The sequence below is a fragment of the Balaenoptera ricei genome, chromosome 14 (genome assembly GCF_028023285.1).
Source record: "Balaenoptera ricei isolate mBalRic1 chromosome 14, mBalRic1.hap2, whole genome shotgun sequence".
NCBI lineage: Eukaryota > Metazoa > Chordata > Mammalia > Artiodactyla > Balaenopteridae > Balaenoptera > Balaenoptera ricei.
Genome location: NC_082652.1, coordinates 40,098,824 through 40,113,749, shown reverse-complemented (window position 1 = coordinate 40,113,749; position 14,926 = coordinate 40,098,824). Strand labels below are relative to the sequence as shown.

Sequence of the window (14,926 nt, the reverse complement as noted above, 5' to 3'; positions counted from 1 at the left end):
TTAAAAATTTGGTTAAAAATAACGTATCCAATCAATGTGTTTCACTGTCAGCTTATCCTTTAAAAGGAACTGAAGAGAAAATGGAAATGGGAAAAGTTTTGTCTTTTTTTTCTGAAGGAGAAATCAGACATGTTCAGTTCCTCTGAGCAAGTGGTCGAGCCGTGTTCAGCAGGGCAAGGTCAGTGCGATGAGTCTTTTTATGCGACATCAAATGGTGTGCAGACAGTGGAATCAAAGCTTGAAATGAAGAGCACTTCCAGATAAATTTTTAAAGTCTTTGGTTAGGCTTAGAAAAGCTTTCCAAGTTGTGGAGTGCTGGCCGGTGCTGATATGTTAAGAGCCTTGATAAGGTAGGTAGGGGCAGAGGACTAAAATGTTGGGATTGCTGACTAAGGTCGAATAATACACAGCAGCCACCTTCCTCCACACCGCCTGCTCTCCAATTCCTATCCTCCAGCCCCCCCAGTTTAGAGGCATTTGCAGTCCCTTCCTTAATTCTTGCCCACACCCCGCTGGCCACGTGACTCTCTGGAAGCTGAGTCTGTTCCGGGCCCAATATCTATAGACTGAGCCAGTAATCAACCTGGGCAGCCCTCTCAGTTGTGCCCAGGTGGTCCTGAAGACCATCACGTGGGACAGCCAGGTGCTCTAGATGGAAGCAAGCCCCTTCAGTCCACGTCTTCACCTGAGGCAGCTCATACTGGGCTTGGCACCCTTTTGCTCAAAAAAATGCATATGAATCAGCAGAGCTGTGTGTGTGTGAGAGTGTGTGTGAATCTGTATCCCCAGAAGGCAGGAAAATCTAAGCATCTAGGGAGTCAATGTGCTTTATTGTTTTCTGACCCTATCTTAAAAACTGGTACTTACCAGGTGGGCATAAACAACCCTTAGCACCTCTGAAATTGCTGTGGGGTAAAGCTAACTTCCACTTAAATAAATTTTGCAAGATGGGCTTCCTATGGACAAAAGTAAGCAGATTTCCACTTCAAGACAAACCATTTTCAACAGTTAAAAAAAAAAAATCCAATCAGAAAATGGGCAAAAGATATGAAGAGACGTTTCTGAATACAGATGATATACAGATGGCAAATAAGCACATGAAAAGATATTCAGCATCATTAGCCTTCAAGGAAATGCAAATTAAAACCACAATAATGAGATACCACTACATATCTATCAGAGTGCCTAAAATAAAAAGTAGTGACAACAATTTGGTGTTTGGTGTTGCTGGCAAGGATGTACAGAAACTGATCACTCATACATGGCTGCTGAGAATGTAAAAGCTACAGCCATTCTGGAAAACAGTTTGGCAGTTTCTTATAAAATGAATCATGCTATTACCATACAATCCAGTAATTACACTCTTGGGCATTTTCCCAGAGAAATGAAAATTTGTGTTCACACAAAAATCAGTATGTGAGTGTTCATAGCAGCTTTATTTGTAATAGCCCCAAACTGGAAACAGCCCAGATGTCCTTCAACAGGATAAACAAACTGCGGTCCATCCACACTGTGGAACAGCAGTCAGCAATAACAAGGAATGAAGTATTGATGTATGCAAAAATTTGGATGAATTAATGCTGAGTGAAAAAAAGCCAATCCCCAAATGTAACATGCTGTATGATTCTATTTATGTAACACTTTTGAAATGAGAAAAGCTTAGAAATGGAAAACGGTTGTCAGGTGACTGTGGTGGATACCTGAGCGTGTGATAAGATTGTATAGAACTAAACACACACACACAAAGGTGTATAGATGAAACTGGGGAGATCTAAGATGGGTGGATGGTATTGAAGGCGGTATCCTGGCTGTGATATTGAGCTCTAGTTTTGCAAGATGTTACCACTGTGGGAAACTGGGTGAAGTGTTCACGAGATCTCTGTATTATTTCTCACAACTGCATGTGAATCCACACTTATATCAGTAAAATTTTATTTTTTTTAATTAATTTTTTTTTTTTGGCCACACCGTGTGGCATGTGGGATCTTAGTTCCCCGACCAGGGATTTGAACCCGGCCCCCTGCATTGGAAGTGTGGAGTCTTAACCACTGGACCGCCAGGGGTGTCCCCCAAATTTTCATTAAAAGAACATGAATCATAGCACAACATTTTCTTTAAAAAGCATAAGTCCAGGAAAACTCTGGGCCAAACTTTCAATTCTCTTATGGGATGCCACACGTCAGATCACCCTCTTCCTATACATCAGCTTGGATGTACTCACCTGCATATTTTTTCCCCCTAAAGCAGATTTTTTTTCCCATTCTAGTCCCGCCACCCTCCCTCCACCCCATCCTAATCCCTCCACCCCATCCTAGAGTAGACATTATTTTTTAAATAATTTTTATTTTATTCTATTTTTTAAATATTTATTTATCTATTTATTTATTTTGGCTGCTCCAGGTCTTAGTTGCAGCACATGGGATCTTTGTTGTGGCATGTGGACTCCTAGTTGCGGCATGTGGGATCTAATTCCCTGACCAGGGATCAAACCCGGGCCCCCTGCATTGGGAGCATGGAGTCTTGCCCACTGGACCACCAGGGAAGTCCCTAGAGTAGATGCTGTTTTCTTTGAAGGTTGGTGAACTAATCTGTAGCTAATGTGACCCTGAGACTTGCAGCCCTTAATGGCCCTCCAGCTCCTAAAATCTCATATGAAGAGATTTCCTTTCTTGGAGGTCTTGAAATTGTCTAGCAGATGATCCTCAAAGCATTAAAAAGATTATGACTTTAGACCTACTAAAAGAGAAGTCTTACATACTGGAAATAAAATCTTTTTATAGGAAAGAAACTAAATTTTTTAATTTTAATTTTTTTTAGTTCCTACTATGTGCCAGACATGAGGCATATTACTTTGCTTTGTTTCATGTTCTTAACAAGCCTCTGAGGGAGGATTAGTTTTGCTATCTTACATATGTAAAAAACTGAGGACCAGCCACGTGGTGGTCACCTGATCACATAGCTCATTAGTAGCAGAGTCATGACTGGGGTCTCGGCTGATTCGACCCAAAGTCCCCACCAGACCTGCAGTTCTCGAACTTTTTGGTGTCAGGACCCCTTTTAACTTACTTAAAAATTACGCTTTGGTTAATGTGGATTATATTGATTGATATTTACCATATTAGAAATTAAAAGTGATATATTTTAAATACTTATTAATTCCTCTAAAAATAACAAAAATAAACCCAGTTTGATGTAAAATATAAAATTTTCATGAAAAATAACTATATATCTCCAAAAAATAAACTTAGTGAAAAGAGATGTTTCAAATCTCTTTAATGTTTGGCTTAGCAGAGGATAGTTGGATTCTCATGTCTGCTTATGCATTAATTTGTTTGTGATATATTGTTTTGGTGAGGTATAGGAAGAAAACTAGGTCTCACACAGTTTTTTAAATAGATTTTCCAGATAATTTTGGATATTAGTCTTTGATGCTATATCAGTACTCGACAAGTGGTAGTTTCTTAAAGGTCAGTTACAGTGAGGAATCTGAAACCATATCAATGAATTTTTTTTGTACCCTGTTGTATTAAAATCCATAGGTCTATCTTGCAGTTTGGTTCTTTTACCCATGCATGGTTCATAACAAATCACTGGCCATTTGAAAAATATTGATTCAGCTGAGGTATTTAGATCTTTTTTCATCTATACTGAAACATGTTTCAGTATAGATAAAAAAGATCACATTCATCTACACCATCACCGACCTCATCAGAAAAGTCTTTAAGTAGCAGTACCGGCTTTCCAAAATTTTAATTTTTACTTGAAAGCTCAAATTTTATCACTGGCAACAAATATGGACATTTGTTTTCCTTGCAGTGACAGGCTTACTTCATTAATTTTTGAAAAAATGTCTGCCAAATAATCAAGTCTGAATAATCATATTTCTGTTATTCCTTCTTTTGAAATGGCATTCCATGCAGAACGGAAGGTTCAGCTTGCAGCTCAACTGTACAAGTGCTTTTCCTCAAGACAACCATCCCTATGCAGAATATTAAAAAGATGTTAATATTTAATAAAATTAATATTTTTTTACTGCTTCAGAAAGGACATTCTTTTTTTTTTTTTAAAAGATTTTGACTTCTTTTTTTTTTTTTTTAAGGAAATCACCACATCAATTTTAAATTTATTTATTTATTTATGGCTGTGTTGGGTCTTCGTTTCTGTGCGAGGGCTTTCTCTAGTTGTGGCAAGCGGGGGCCACTCTTCATCGCGGTGCACGGGCCTCTCACTATCGCGGCCTCTCTTGTTGCGGAGCACAGGCTCCAGACGCGCAGGCTCAGTAGGTGTGGCTCACGGGCCCAGTTGCTCCGCGGCATGTGGGATCCTCCCAGACCAGGGCTCGAACCTGTGTCCCCTGCACTGGCAGGCAGATTCTCAACCACTGCGCCACCAGGGAAGCCCCAGAAAGGACATTCTTAAGTGGAAATAGCTTTTCTCCTTGCCGGTGCCTGGCAGTGAGGAATACAGTGAAGAATACTGCCTTGACTGTGTTAAGACACCAGTTTTACCTACCTACCTACCTAGCACCAGTTTTGTGCTCTCAGTAAAAATGCCAACACAGAGGAAAAGGCAGATGATGTTAGTATTATTATGAAAAGGACATCAAAGGACCCCCTAGGGGCTATGGACCATACCATATCATACCTCTACCAGTTGAGGTAGAGCTTCTCAGATTTTGTTTTTTAGCATCAAACCTGCCAGGGTTGGTGCAGCAACACGGACAGCTGAGGCATATTTATTCAAAAGTCCCCATAGATGTGCACAATTTCCACCCAGATGAAATATCAAAACCAGGAGCCAACAGGAACCATCATGAAACATTCTCTTCAGTGTCTTGTTCCCAATATCCCAGGTGCTCTGGGCTTCCTGCTGCCCAAGGCCACACAAGAGGGGCCCCTGCTGTGTGGTGTAGCTTTAAAGAACAGGTGTGGAAAGAGCAAGCCTGCCACCACCATTGCTGTGCTCACTGCACAGAAATACAACTCTAGGAACCCGAAGGAACAAACTCTGGGTTGCCCAGCAGACTCCACTCTGCTGGCTTTCCTGGGCAGTGGCTGAGCTCTCTGCTCTGTGTGGAGTACACTGTACCTTGGACTCTTCAACATTTCACTTTCCAGAAAACCCTTCCCCAAGACCCTGTTCTCCTTTGCCAGCTTGGCAGCTGGTTACCTGAGAAGTGAATTGCTGCACAGGTGAGAATGGCCATTAAAGTGTTCAGTGTTGTGGGTAGGCGTGTTCACCTTTGAGCAGGAGCCTCCTGGAGTTCTGTAGGAAACCTGACCATGAAGAAATAATTCTGTGATGAGGAGCATTTCGTTAGGATCACAGGCAAATGGGGGTGGTTCTGGAGCCCCTGAAGTTACATCAGGGGGTCTCCTCAGCTGAGAGCAAGTCAGAGGAATTGGACGATAAAATGATTGGAGGAGCGAGACGAAATCCACACAGCAGTGGTTTATCTCCTCCTGAGACGAAGGCTGTAGGTTTTTATTTCAGTCTCTAATGAATGAAAAACGTGCAATGTTTAGGTTGTCAAAGGACAAATAGAACCATGATGTACATCCTCATTTACACAGCTGATTTCATGGGTGATTCCATCTCTAACATTTCCACACTGTTCTCCCTTGCAGGTGTTTGGACGTTACTTAAGTAGGTCATGTTTTAGTAGTTTGGGGGGAAGTCTCCTCGACATGCCTCCCACTGTAGTTTTCTTGATTAAGGAGGCTTTCATCTATTTTCTACGCAGGGAGAGAGGGTGGGGTGTGCTGGGAGTGTCTAGATAATTCAGCAGCTGTGTCAGGTTGACCTGGCTACCCCTCTTGTCTGGAACGAATGGGGTGCCCAGGAAAGTAAGTTGGGGTACAGGTGGTGCTACCCAGCAAACACCTTGTCCCTGAAATGCACACTCACGAGCTGAGCTATCAGCCTTCTGTGTGCTGCATCTGCAGACAGGCAACCTGGCTTCTCTTTCAAGCCCTGAATTATAAAACAAGGTGGTGCACGTTTTGGAAAATCCCTTTGTGGGTGTTCTTCTGAAAGTACTAATTTGGTCTTTTGGTTTTCATCTGGGACTGGGAAGGCTTTTCCACTTCTGCCTCTAGTCTCTGCTGACTTCAGTATGAGCAAATAAGGTCAATTAATATCTATGGAATAAAACTTACAGAATTAAATTCACTTTTGAAAAATGACAGCAGTTGAAATGACTCTGTGGCCTAGAAGTGACAGCTGCTCTGTATTCCTCCTCCAGAGTCTGAACGTTTAGGGAGTAGGGAGGATCCAGGGGCTTAGAAAGAGTACTGGGGTCATGGAGCCTCCTATGTGCAGTTTTCCTTAGAGATCCCGACGTAAGCACCCGTGTGTGCCCTATGGGCTGTGACTTCCCTGGTCTCTCCTACCGGGTAATTCTCTTCTCCTTGCAGCTCCCACCACTGCCTGAAATACCCCTCCTGTTCTACTGCCTCTATATGACCCTTGCCCTTTATGAGCCCCTCTCTCCCACCTTACTCCCCGATGGGTCTCTCTAAATCCCACCTAGTTGTTAAGGCTCAGCTCAAATTCTGACTTCTCCAAGAGGCTTTCTTTCTGATCCACCACCACCATCTCTGCAATACTGACAATAATGATAACAGCTATCAGTAAATGAACAGTTACTATATACCAGGCTCTGTAATAAGTTCCTGTAGCATCTCATTCAATCCCCACAATAACCTTGTTACTTGAAGGTGCAGAAAGCTTGGAGAATTTGAGTGCCCTGGCCATGTCATACCCCAAGTGACAGAGCTGGAATTCCTGCCCTGACTTGCCTGGCTCTGAAGGCCACGCGTTTAACTGTTCCCCAGTCTGCCCTCCTGAAAGGGGTTAATCATCTAATTGTGAGAAGCTGATGAAGCTAGCTGATGACGGTCATACTGTCCAGTCCTCTCATTTTACAGGTGAGGACCCTAAAGCCCCCAAATGCAAAGAGACTTGCACACGGTGAAGTGGTGGCCCAGCCTAGCAAGTACCGGTTTTTCTGGTTCTCAATCTCACTCATCCTTTTTTTTTTTTTTAAATGATTTTTGAGATTTCTAATTATTGATTTATTTATTTATTTATTTTTGGCTGTGTTGGGTCTTCGTTTCTGTGTGAGGGCTTTCTCTAGTTGTGGCGAGCTGGGGCCACTCTTCATCGCGGTGCGCGGGCCTCTCACTGTCGCGGCCTCTCCCGTTGCGGAGCACAGGCTCCAGACGCGCAGGCTCAGTAGTTGTGGCTCACGGGCCCAGTTGCTCCGCGACATGTGGGATCTTCCCAGACCAGGGCTTGAACCCGTGTCCCCTGCATTGGCAGGCAGATTCTTAACCACTGCACCACCAGGGAAGCCCTCACTTATCCTTTTTCCATTCAACAAACATGTATTAAATCCTTCCACATTTAAGGCACTGTGTTGTGCCCTGAGTATCTTTCCTGCTGCACATTCTCTGGGTGCCCCTTTTGCAAGCTTAATGAATCCACACCCAAAGCTGCCTGAAGATGGGGATTGGGTAAGCCCCTGCCTCCTCTTAGTGTGGCTCTGTGTAGAAGCGCCATGCACCTCTGAGGCCCCAACATGGAACCCTTGTCATTGGCCTGTCGCACACTCAGAGCAGCTGCATAGGGGAGGGTGTGCTGGAGACTGGAGGGGAGGGTGTTCGATTACAGGGTAATGTGAAAAGTGCAGAAAGGCCCGGTTTATGAAAATGATTCAGTGCTGCTCCAGTAACTGTTTCAAGAACAAGCATTAGAAAACAGGAAGCATGACTCCTGGTTTTGCCAACTAAGTCTAATCCAATTCCAAAAGATGTGTCTCTCTTTTGCTGTCGTTTGTGTATATATATATATATAGAAGTCACCAAGCTTGTCCTCTTAGGTGTCTCCCATCCTGGCACCATGTCTGGCTTTATTATTATTAATTTCATGGGCAGATTTGGCTGAGGATCCTTGGAGATGCCCGAAAAACCCTTTCAAATGAGCTGACAGGACTTGGGGGACGCAGTGAGGTCCCGTTTGAGAACTTGAAAGGAAATGCAGTTGTTCCTTGAGAGTTAAACAATAATGGCAACACACACTAGGGTCAGAGTAAAGGTAGACATGCACGTGGATGTAATGGAACAAGACTGGCGACCGGATCGGCAGCATGTGACTGCAACTTATCTTGTCACCTTCCACTCAAACAAGGGTGACTGACCAGACTGCATACAAACAGCCCTTTGGAAAACTGCGTCTACTGGGGACTCTGCTGTGCAGGACCCTGTTGTGCATCACATTCTCGTGCAGCCTGCGGTGATCTAGAGGGGCCAGACATCGGCCTGTAGGGAGCCTGGCCCTTGGGCTGTGAAGCTTTTATGCTTCATGGTTGGGAAGCACCCGCAAAGCTCAGTCTGCCCCAGGTAGACCACCTTCCGCTCCCAACATCCCCCCTTCCTAACACAAACTTCCTGACAGGTAAGGCCAAGAAGGAGGCTGTACCTACCACTGATTGGCCACCTGCTCTAAAAGACCATCAGGATTCCTGCCAACATGCCCTAAAACCCAGTACCTCTGTTACTAGAAACCCAAACTGCAATCAACCCTCCTCACCCTGATGCTTCTATGAGTACAGATTCATATAACCGTAATCTACCTCAAGCTTCCAGATCTCTTCTTGTTTCTATCTAGTCAAACCTTGGTGATCTCATGCAGGTCAGTTGCTTCACGTAACACCTAGAGGTTGGACTCCCAAATTGATATCACCTACTTGGCCTCTCCCCTGAACTTTAGAGTCACATATTCAGTTCTCTACCTCATGCTAAGCATCTTAATCTTGGAATTAAGATTGGAAGCCTGCTAAGCATCTTAATCTTAACGGGTCCGAAGCAAATTCCTGTTGCTCCACTGCAAATCTGCTTCCTCGTTCACCTAGCTGCACAAGCCAAAAACTCTGGAGTGATACCTAACTCTTCATTTTCCCTTAGACCCTTTAAAATCACCCAGTGAATCCTCCGGATGCTCGACCTTCAAATAACCAACTCCACTGCTACCCTCTCAAACCACCATCGTTCACAGGATAGCTGCAGTAATCTACGACTCCCTGCTCCCACCTCGGCCCCCCTGTTATCTCAGCCCTTTCTCACATCAGCTTGAATAATCCTTTTAAAACAGGCCAGGTCAAATCCCCTCCCCTCCCCTTATGGTTCCCCATATCACTTAGCCTAAAACCCAGTCCTTTCTGGGCACAAGGCAGTACATCATCTTGGCCTTGCCTTTCTTTCTGACCACACCTCCCGCCAGATTCCCTGGTTTGCTGCGCTCCAGATGAAGACTCAACATGCTAACAATATGCTCCTACCTCATGGCCTTTAAGTTGCTGTTCTGTTTGGAAAGCTCTTCCTCAGATATTCCTGAGCTCACCTCCTCACTTCCTTCTGATCTTCTCAGCAAGGCCTTCCCTGACAGCCCCTATCAACAGCCCCTGTTCCTACATCATAGCCCGCCAGGCCTTTCAACTAAGAGTCTGGTAGTTAGTTAGTTAATCTGGTAAGTTAGTCAGTTTCAACTAAGAGTCAGGGTAAGTCTTGACCGTCTCTTTAGCACCAACAATAGTCTGTTGAAACTGTTAAATTTTTTTTTTATTGTGGTAAAATATACATAAAATTTACCACTTTAACCATTTTCTTAAGGTTTTTAGCATAGCTTTTTAGCCTCCATCCCGTGTAACTTCAACATTTGACTAACATCTTGAGGACAGAACTGTGAAGGAGGCTCCTCAGGTCTCCAGTTCTGTCGCTGCAGCCTTGGGAGACTACCAGTGGTTCTGTCAGGCTCTCCCCTTCCTGGAAGTGACCCTCTGGTTGGTGAGGCCTGGATTTCTCAGCCTCCTTCCCCAGGGAAATACCGTTAGCAGAATTCAGCTCACCTGTTGGAGTCTTCGGTCTCTCTCTCTCTCTCTCTCTCTCTCTCTCTCTCACCTTAGTATCTCCAGCCATTGTTGCTTCAGCAGCTCTCTAGGGCATTTAGAGATGATCTTTAATCTCTCCCACCTGGAAAGCTGAATACCCTTCTCTAATTTAGAGGCTTTCCCTAGCGTGCCCTCCTCTCTCTCTTTGTAAGAATTGCTGACTGAGGTTTGTTAGGATCACTAGAAATCCATATCACCCTTATTTTGAGACCACTTTTTTCCTCCCAAATATCTTATTGAAATAGATCGATGGTCTGTATGGCCAGGCCACTCAAGGTGGCTGTTCTCTTGCTCTTTGTGCATCCCCTGCTCGACCAGTGCCTGCTTCACCTACACTCTGCTCACACGAACGTGCTTGCTCTCTGCCCCAGCTAGCGACTGTTCTAGTCCTTAGGCCAGACGGCTCCACCTGCTAGTTTATTAAAGGGAAACATCTGCCCTTGTGATGGTTGTTAACCTGAGGGCCTGGGAGGGACCTGCCCCAGCTGCTAGTTTCCCTGGTAACTGATGAGCCAATCTGAGGTCAATTCCCCCTATAAATGGTAGCCTCTTCCCCCCAAGTAGTGAGCTAGTTGCCATGGCCTGCCTACCCGCATGGTGGGGTGGAGTGTCGCTCCAGGACCCTTTGTTTTGGACATGTAAGATCCCCCTGTCCAATAAGTCACTGATGTTTCTGTCTCCGGGCTCTTTCTTCAGTCTCGAGACTGGGCAACTACAAGGCTTGCAGCCCAACAATTGGTGAGCCAGCCAAGAGGCTGAGGAAACTCCCGTGAGCCCTGAGATGTGGGGAAATAAGGACGGGGAATGGAACATTGCCGGGGCAATCCCAAGGTGGCTGGCCCCGAGCATCTGGGGCCCTGTGGTAGCTGACTACCATGAGAGATGTCTTCCTCTTCCGTTATATTGATATCCTGTTAACCTCGGAGTCTCCTTCCAGTTTAAAGGTAGCAGCCCCGTGCTCGTGGCTCATCTGACTGCAGGGTGATGGCTGGTGAATACAGACAAGATGCAAGGACCTGGATTCACTATCAAATAATTGGGTGTTATCTGGTCAGGTAAGATAAGCATACCCCTGACCCACCACTCCTACTAAACAATTACAGACACCAGCTTTAGGGATGTTAACTCAGGGACAGGCTTAGGAATTGAATGTGGCCGGTTACCCAGAAGGGTTTGGTGGGGGTCTGAGGCAGCGGCAAAATAATGAAAGGGTACTCTTGGGCTTCTGGTCCCAGCTGTGGAAGGGGGCAGAGCAACGATACCGTGTGATGGAACAACAGCTCTGTGCTGCCGACAATGCGTTACAGCAGGTGGAGGACATTACAAAAGTCCTACCTGAGTCATCGAGCAGCACAACAAAAACCCACTATCTGGGGTCTAGAACAGCTGTGTACGACATATGGGACCCCACCATGGACATCGATAGTGACCAAGGAACCCACTTTACCAGCCATGAAGTTCAGGAATGAGCTGATTAAGAATGATGTACACTGGCATTTCCTTATTACCCCACTGCTGCTGGGCTATGAACGGACTACTGAACAATTGAGATGGGAAACCGGCTCTCTCAACATGTGACACATCCCAGGAGCAACTGTCCCAGTGCCTACACCATGTTAACCCAGAAGCAACTAGTCAACACAAGCCGAGTTCACCTGTTGGCCACTGAAGGACCGTTGCCAGCTATTGGTCAGGACAGTAACTTACTTTTGCCCTTGCCACAGGGTCTATCCCCAGGAACACGTTATAAAATGGCCCTGGGACTGGCAGGTAAGTCCCTGGTGGTTTGCTTTTCCCACCCCATGAGGAATAGGATTCGAAAGGGGCTTATAGATTTCACCTGTCTTCTACCCAGCCCCACCTAAGACTGCTAAAACAATCCAGGCCCCCTACTGGAGAAAGGCACCATTGTATTAGCCTGTGGTCAGTTGTTATACCACCTCTCCAGCATTCGGCACCAGCTCTGAGGACTGAGGGTGGGCAAGCAGTATAGCACTGCAGGCCAGGACATGGGGGCAGACGTGGCGGCAGAGGTAGTGTTCTCTCAGAATGCTGTTACTGCTTGTATTTTGCTTAATGGTCATGACCTTCCCTGTATGGTGCCTGTTAAAACATCTTACATTTTGTCCCTAGTCTGAATGGAGGGAATCTGTCTGTGGACTGGGCAACAGTGGTGGCCTCACTGCGAAATGAGTTTGATTGCCGGAACTACAGCAGGATGCAGTTGTTGTCCTCTGGGATTCCATGAAAATTTGACCTGATGTGCTGCCTGGCTCTAAAGTTTGCCTGTTGTCTGTATTGCATTTGCGGTATTCGGTTGCAGGGCACCACTACGTACCTGGGTGAACCAAGATTGTAAGGGTCGTGCAGGGTATGTGGGGTGGGGTGTATGGCCAGGCCACTCAAGGTGGCTGTTCTCTTGCTCTTCGTACATCCCCTGCTCGACCAGTGCCTGCTTCACCTACACTCTGCTCACACGAACGTGCTTGGCCTCTGCCCCAGCTAGCGATTGTTCTAGTCTTTAGGCCAGAACGGCTCCAGCTGCTAATTTATTAAAGGGAAACATCTGCCCTGGAGATGGTTGTTACCCTGAGGGGCTGGGAGGGACCTGCCCCAGCTGCTAGTTTCCCTGGTAACTGATGAGCCAACCTGCGGTCATTTCCCCCTTTAAATGGCAGCCTCCTTCTCCCCTGACTAGCAAAGATTGTTGCCATGGCCTGCCTGTTGTCTGTCCTACACGGTAGGGTGACCCCTTGTTTCGGGCGTCCAACAAATCGTCTCTGTCCCTGCCTTGGGGCTCTTTCTTCAGTCTCGAGGCTGGGCAACTACAAGGCTTGCAGGCCTGCGGGGTGCAGCCCAAAATGGTCTAAGGTTGGTCTGAGTTTCATCTCTTATTAGTTCCTGCCAACCTTTGGAAATGTTAAAGAACACTGAAAGGGTCCAGAGTCAGCATGAATGAATGATTATCTGAGTGAATAAATAGAAGGATCAGTACAAAAGAAAACCTCTTGGACAAACCTTCAACTGGATAATGGGCCTCCCTGAATTTGAGTGGAGAGTAACATACACGAGGGAAATGCCTTAGAAAGAGTACTAGAGGCCAACTGTTACTGCCCTATAATCTGGCCTATGATTTCATAAACTGGTTTGTTGGGCAAATGTCCACTATGTAACTGTTGCTGGATTCTTTAATGTGTGAAAGTTCACTTCAGAATTAGAGATGAATGTACTCCTATTTAATAGTTTTACAATTATAAATGATGTGTAAAACAAGGGTCTCTTCCCATTTCCAGTGCGAGACCCCCTCCAATTGATCGTTATGTCCCTTGTTACCACTGAATTGGTAATCAGCTCACTGAGGAGAAACTGTCATATTCATCTTTGTATCCTCCCTCAGCTGCCACAGTTCTGGTAACAATCATTCAATTGCTTAAATTTCTTTCCGATTCCTACTGCCACCTTCTTGGCCCAAATGTTCTTCATGCTTGGAATATTACTAAATTTCTTTATTGCACACCTGATTCTATGCTTGACTACCCCCTGCCCACCACCCCCCAAAACCCTCATTTTATGTATTATATATTGCTGCCTGATGATTATATATAAATTAATACGTTACTACCCAACTCAGTATTTTCAGTCAGGGGATGTTTGAAAGCTTATCATGCTGCTATTTAGTTTTCCCCGTTGTCTTAAGCAATATTTCTTAGATTTGACTCATACCAATAATCTGAGAACTTAAAAAAAAAAAACAAAAAACAACTCAAGTTACACCTGAATCAAAATTCCCACAGAAGGAGCTCAAGAATCTCTATTTATCAAGCATCCGGGCGACTTTTATGATTAAGTACTTGTGGTTATTGTACTGGCAGCATTAGTATCACATGTGAAAAAGTAAATTTGGGGCCCCTTCTCACTTTGGGGTCCAGCAATCTGATTTAATAAGTCTTCCAGGTGATTCTGATGTACACTAAAGTTCAAATACCATTGAACTAGCCTGTAACAATGACTTAGGGCAGTGGTTCTCAGATTTGGCTGCACACTACAATCATCTAAGGAACTTTTAAAAACAAAAACAACAAGACTGATACCTAGACCTTACCTCCAGATATTCTAACTGAATTGGGGCGCAGCAAGCATTTGACTAATATATCATCATGGATGCTGAGGCTGATGTAACCTACCACCTATAACTCATCTCAGAATTTTGTATTTATCTAGCCTTACTGATTGGATTTATATGGTGACAAGTTTGAATTCTTAACATAAATGTGTGCATTTAAGATATTGAGGTTCTATGTAGACAAATTTAATTTGAATAAAGGGATCTGCTACTAATGGTTTGAAAACCACAAGCCTACAGACTCAAGTCCAAACCCTTCAGTCTTGCCTTTAAAACACGAGTTTATTGTCTCTCTTACTAATGCCGCATAGCCCTACTCTCTAGCTTGGCCAAAAAGTTTGTTCGGGTTTTTCCGTAGCAGCTTATGAACGAACTTCTTGGCCAACCCAATATACCTGTAGGAAGTATGCTTCCTAGCACCTAGGAAGGGGAAAGAGCACCAGACTGAGGTCCCAGACTACAGTTTAGTTCCAGCCTGTTGGACCTTGGCAAGTCACTCTCTTTTGGCTTGTTTCCTCAAGGAAGGGAGGGGCCAGCGACGAATGATGTCTAGCAGTCCTTCTGACTTCGTGTTTTAGCATTTCCACATTCAGGTTCATTTCCAACTTAGACTGTATTGTCCCTTCTTCTGTAGGATAAGTCATCCAAAGGCACAGTTCAAGATCTAATTATCCTTAGCATTTCTTTGGCACTCAGTCCTAGCTTCTTTGACCTCTTAGGCATCTTTGTGTGTTTATGTCTGGTCTCCCACTGGGTAACAGAGTTCACATATCTCTTTGTATCCCTAAATGCCCAGTATAAAAGTCCATGTTTATTTTTCTCAGGACCATGAATTATGGCCGCTGCCATTTGTT

The 14,926-nt window shown here is 44.9% G+C and overlaps 1 long non-coding RNA gene across 4 annotated transcripts in view; it reads left to right on the top strand.

Annotated features, from left to right (window-relative positions):
• LOC132347428 (uncharacterized) overlaps nucleotides 1–13,589 on the top strand; it is a 91,119-nt gene extending 77,530 nt beyond the window's left edge. For 2 of the 4 annotated variants that reach the window (XR_009497181.1, XR_009497182.1), the window contains exon 4: nucleotides 10,887–11,756. This is a non-coding gene — a long non-coding RNA (uncharacterized LOC132347428). Of the gene's footprint in view, nucleotides 1–10,886; nucleotides 11,757–12,082 lie in introns of those variants that run through there. The other 2 variants (XR_009497184.1, XR_009497183.1) reach the window with 2 other exon arrangements.
• The last annotated feature ends 1,337 nt before the right edge of the window (nucleotides 13,590–14,926 follow it).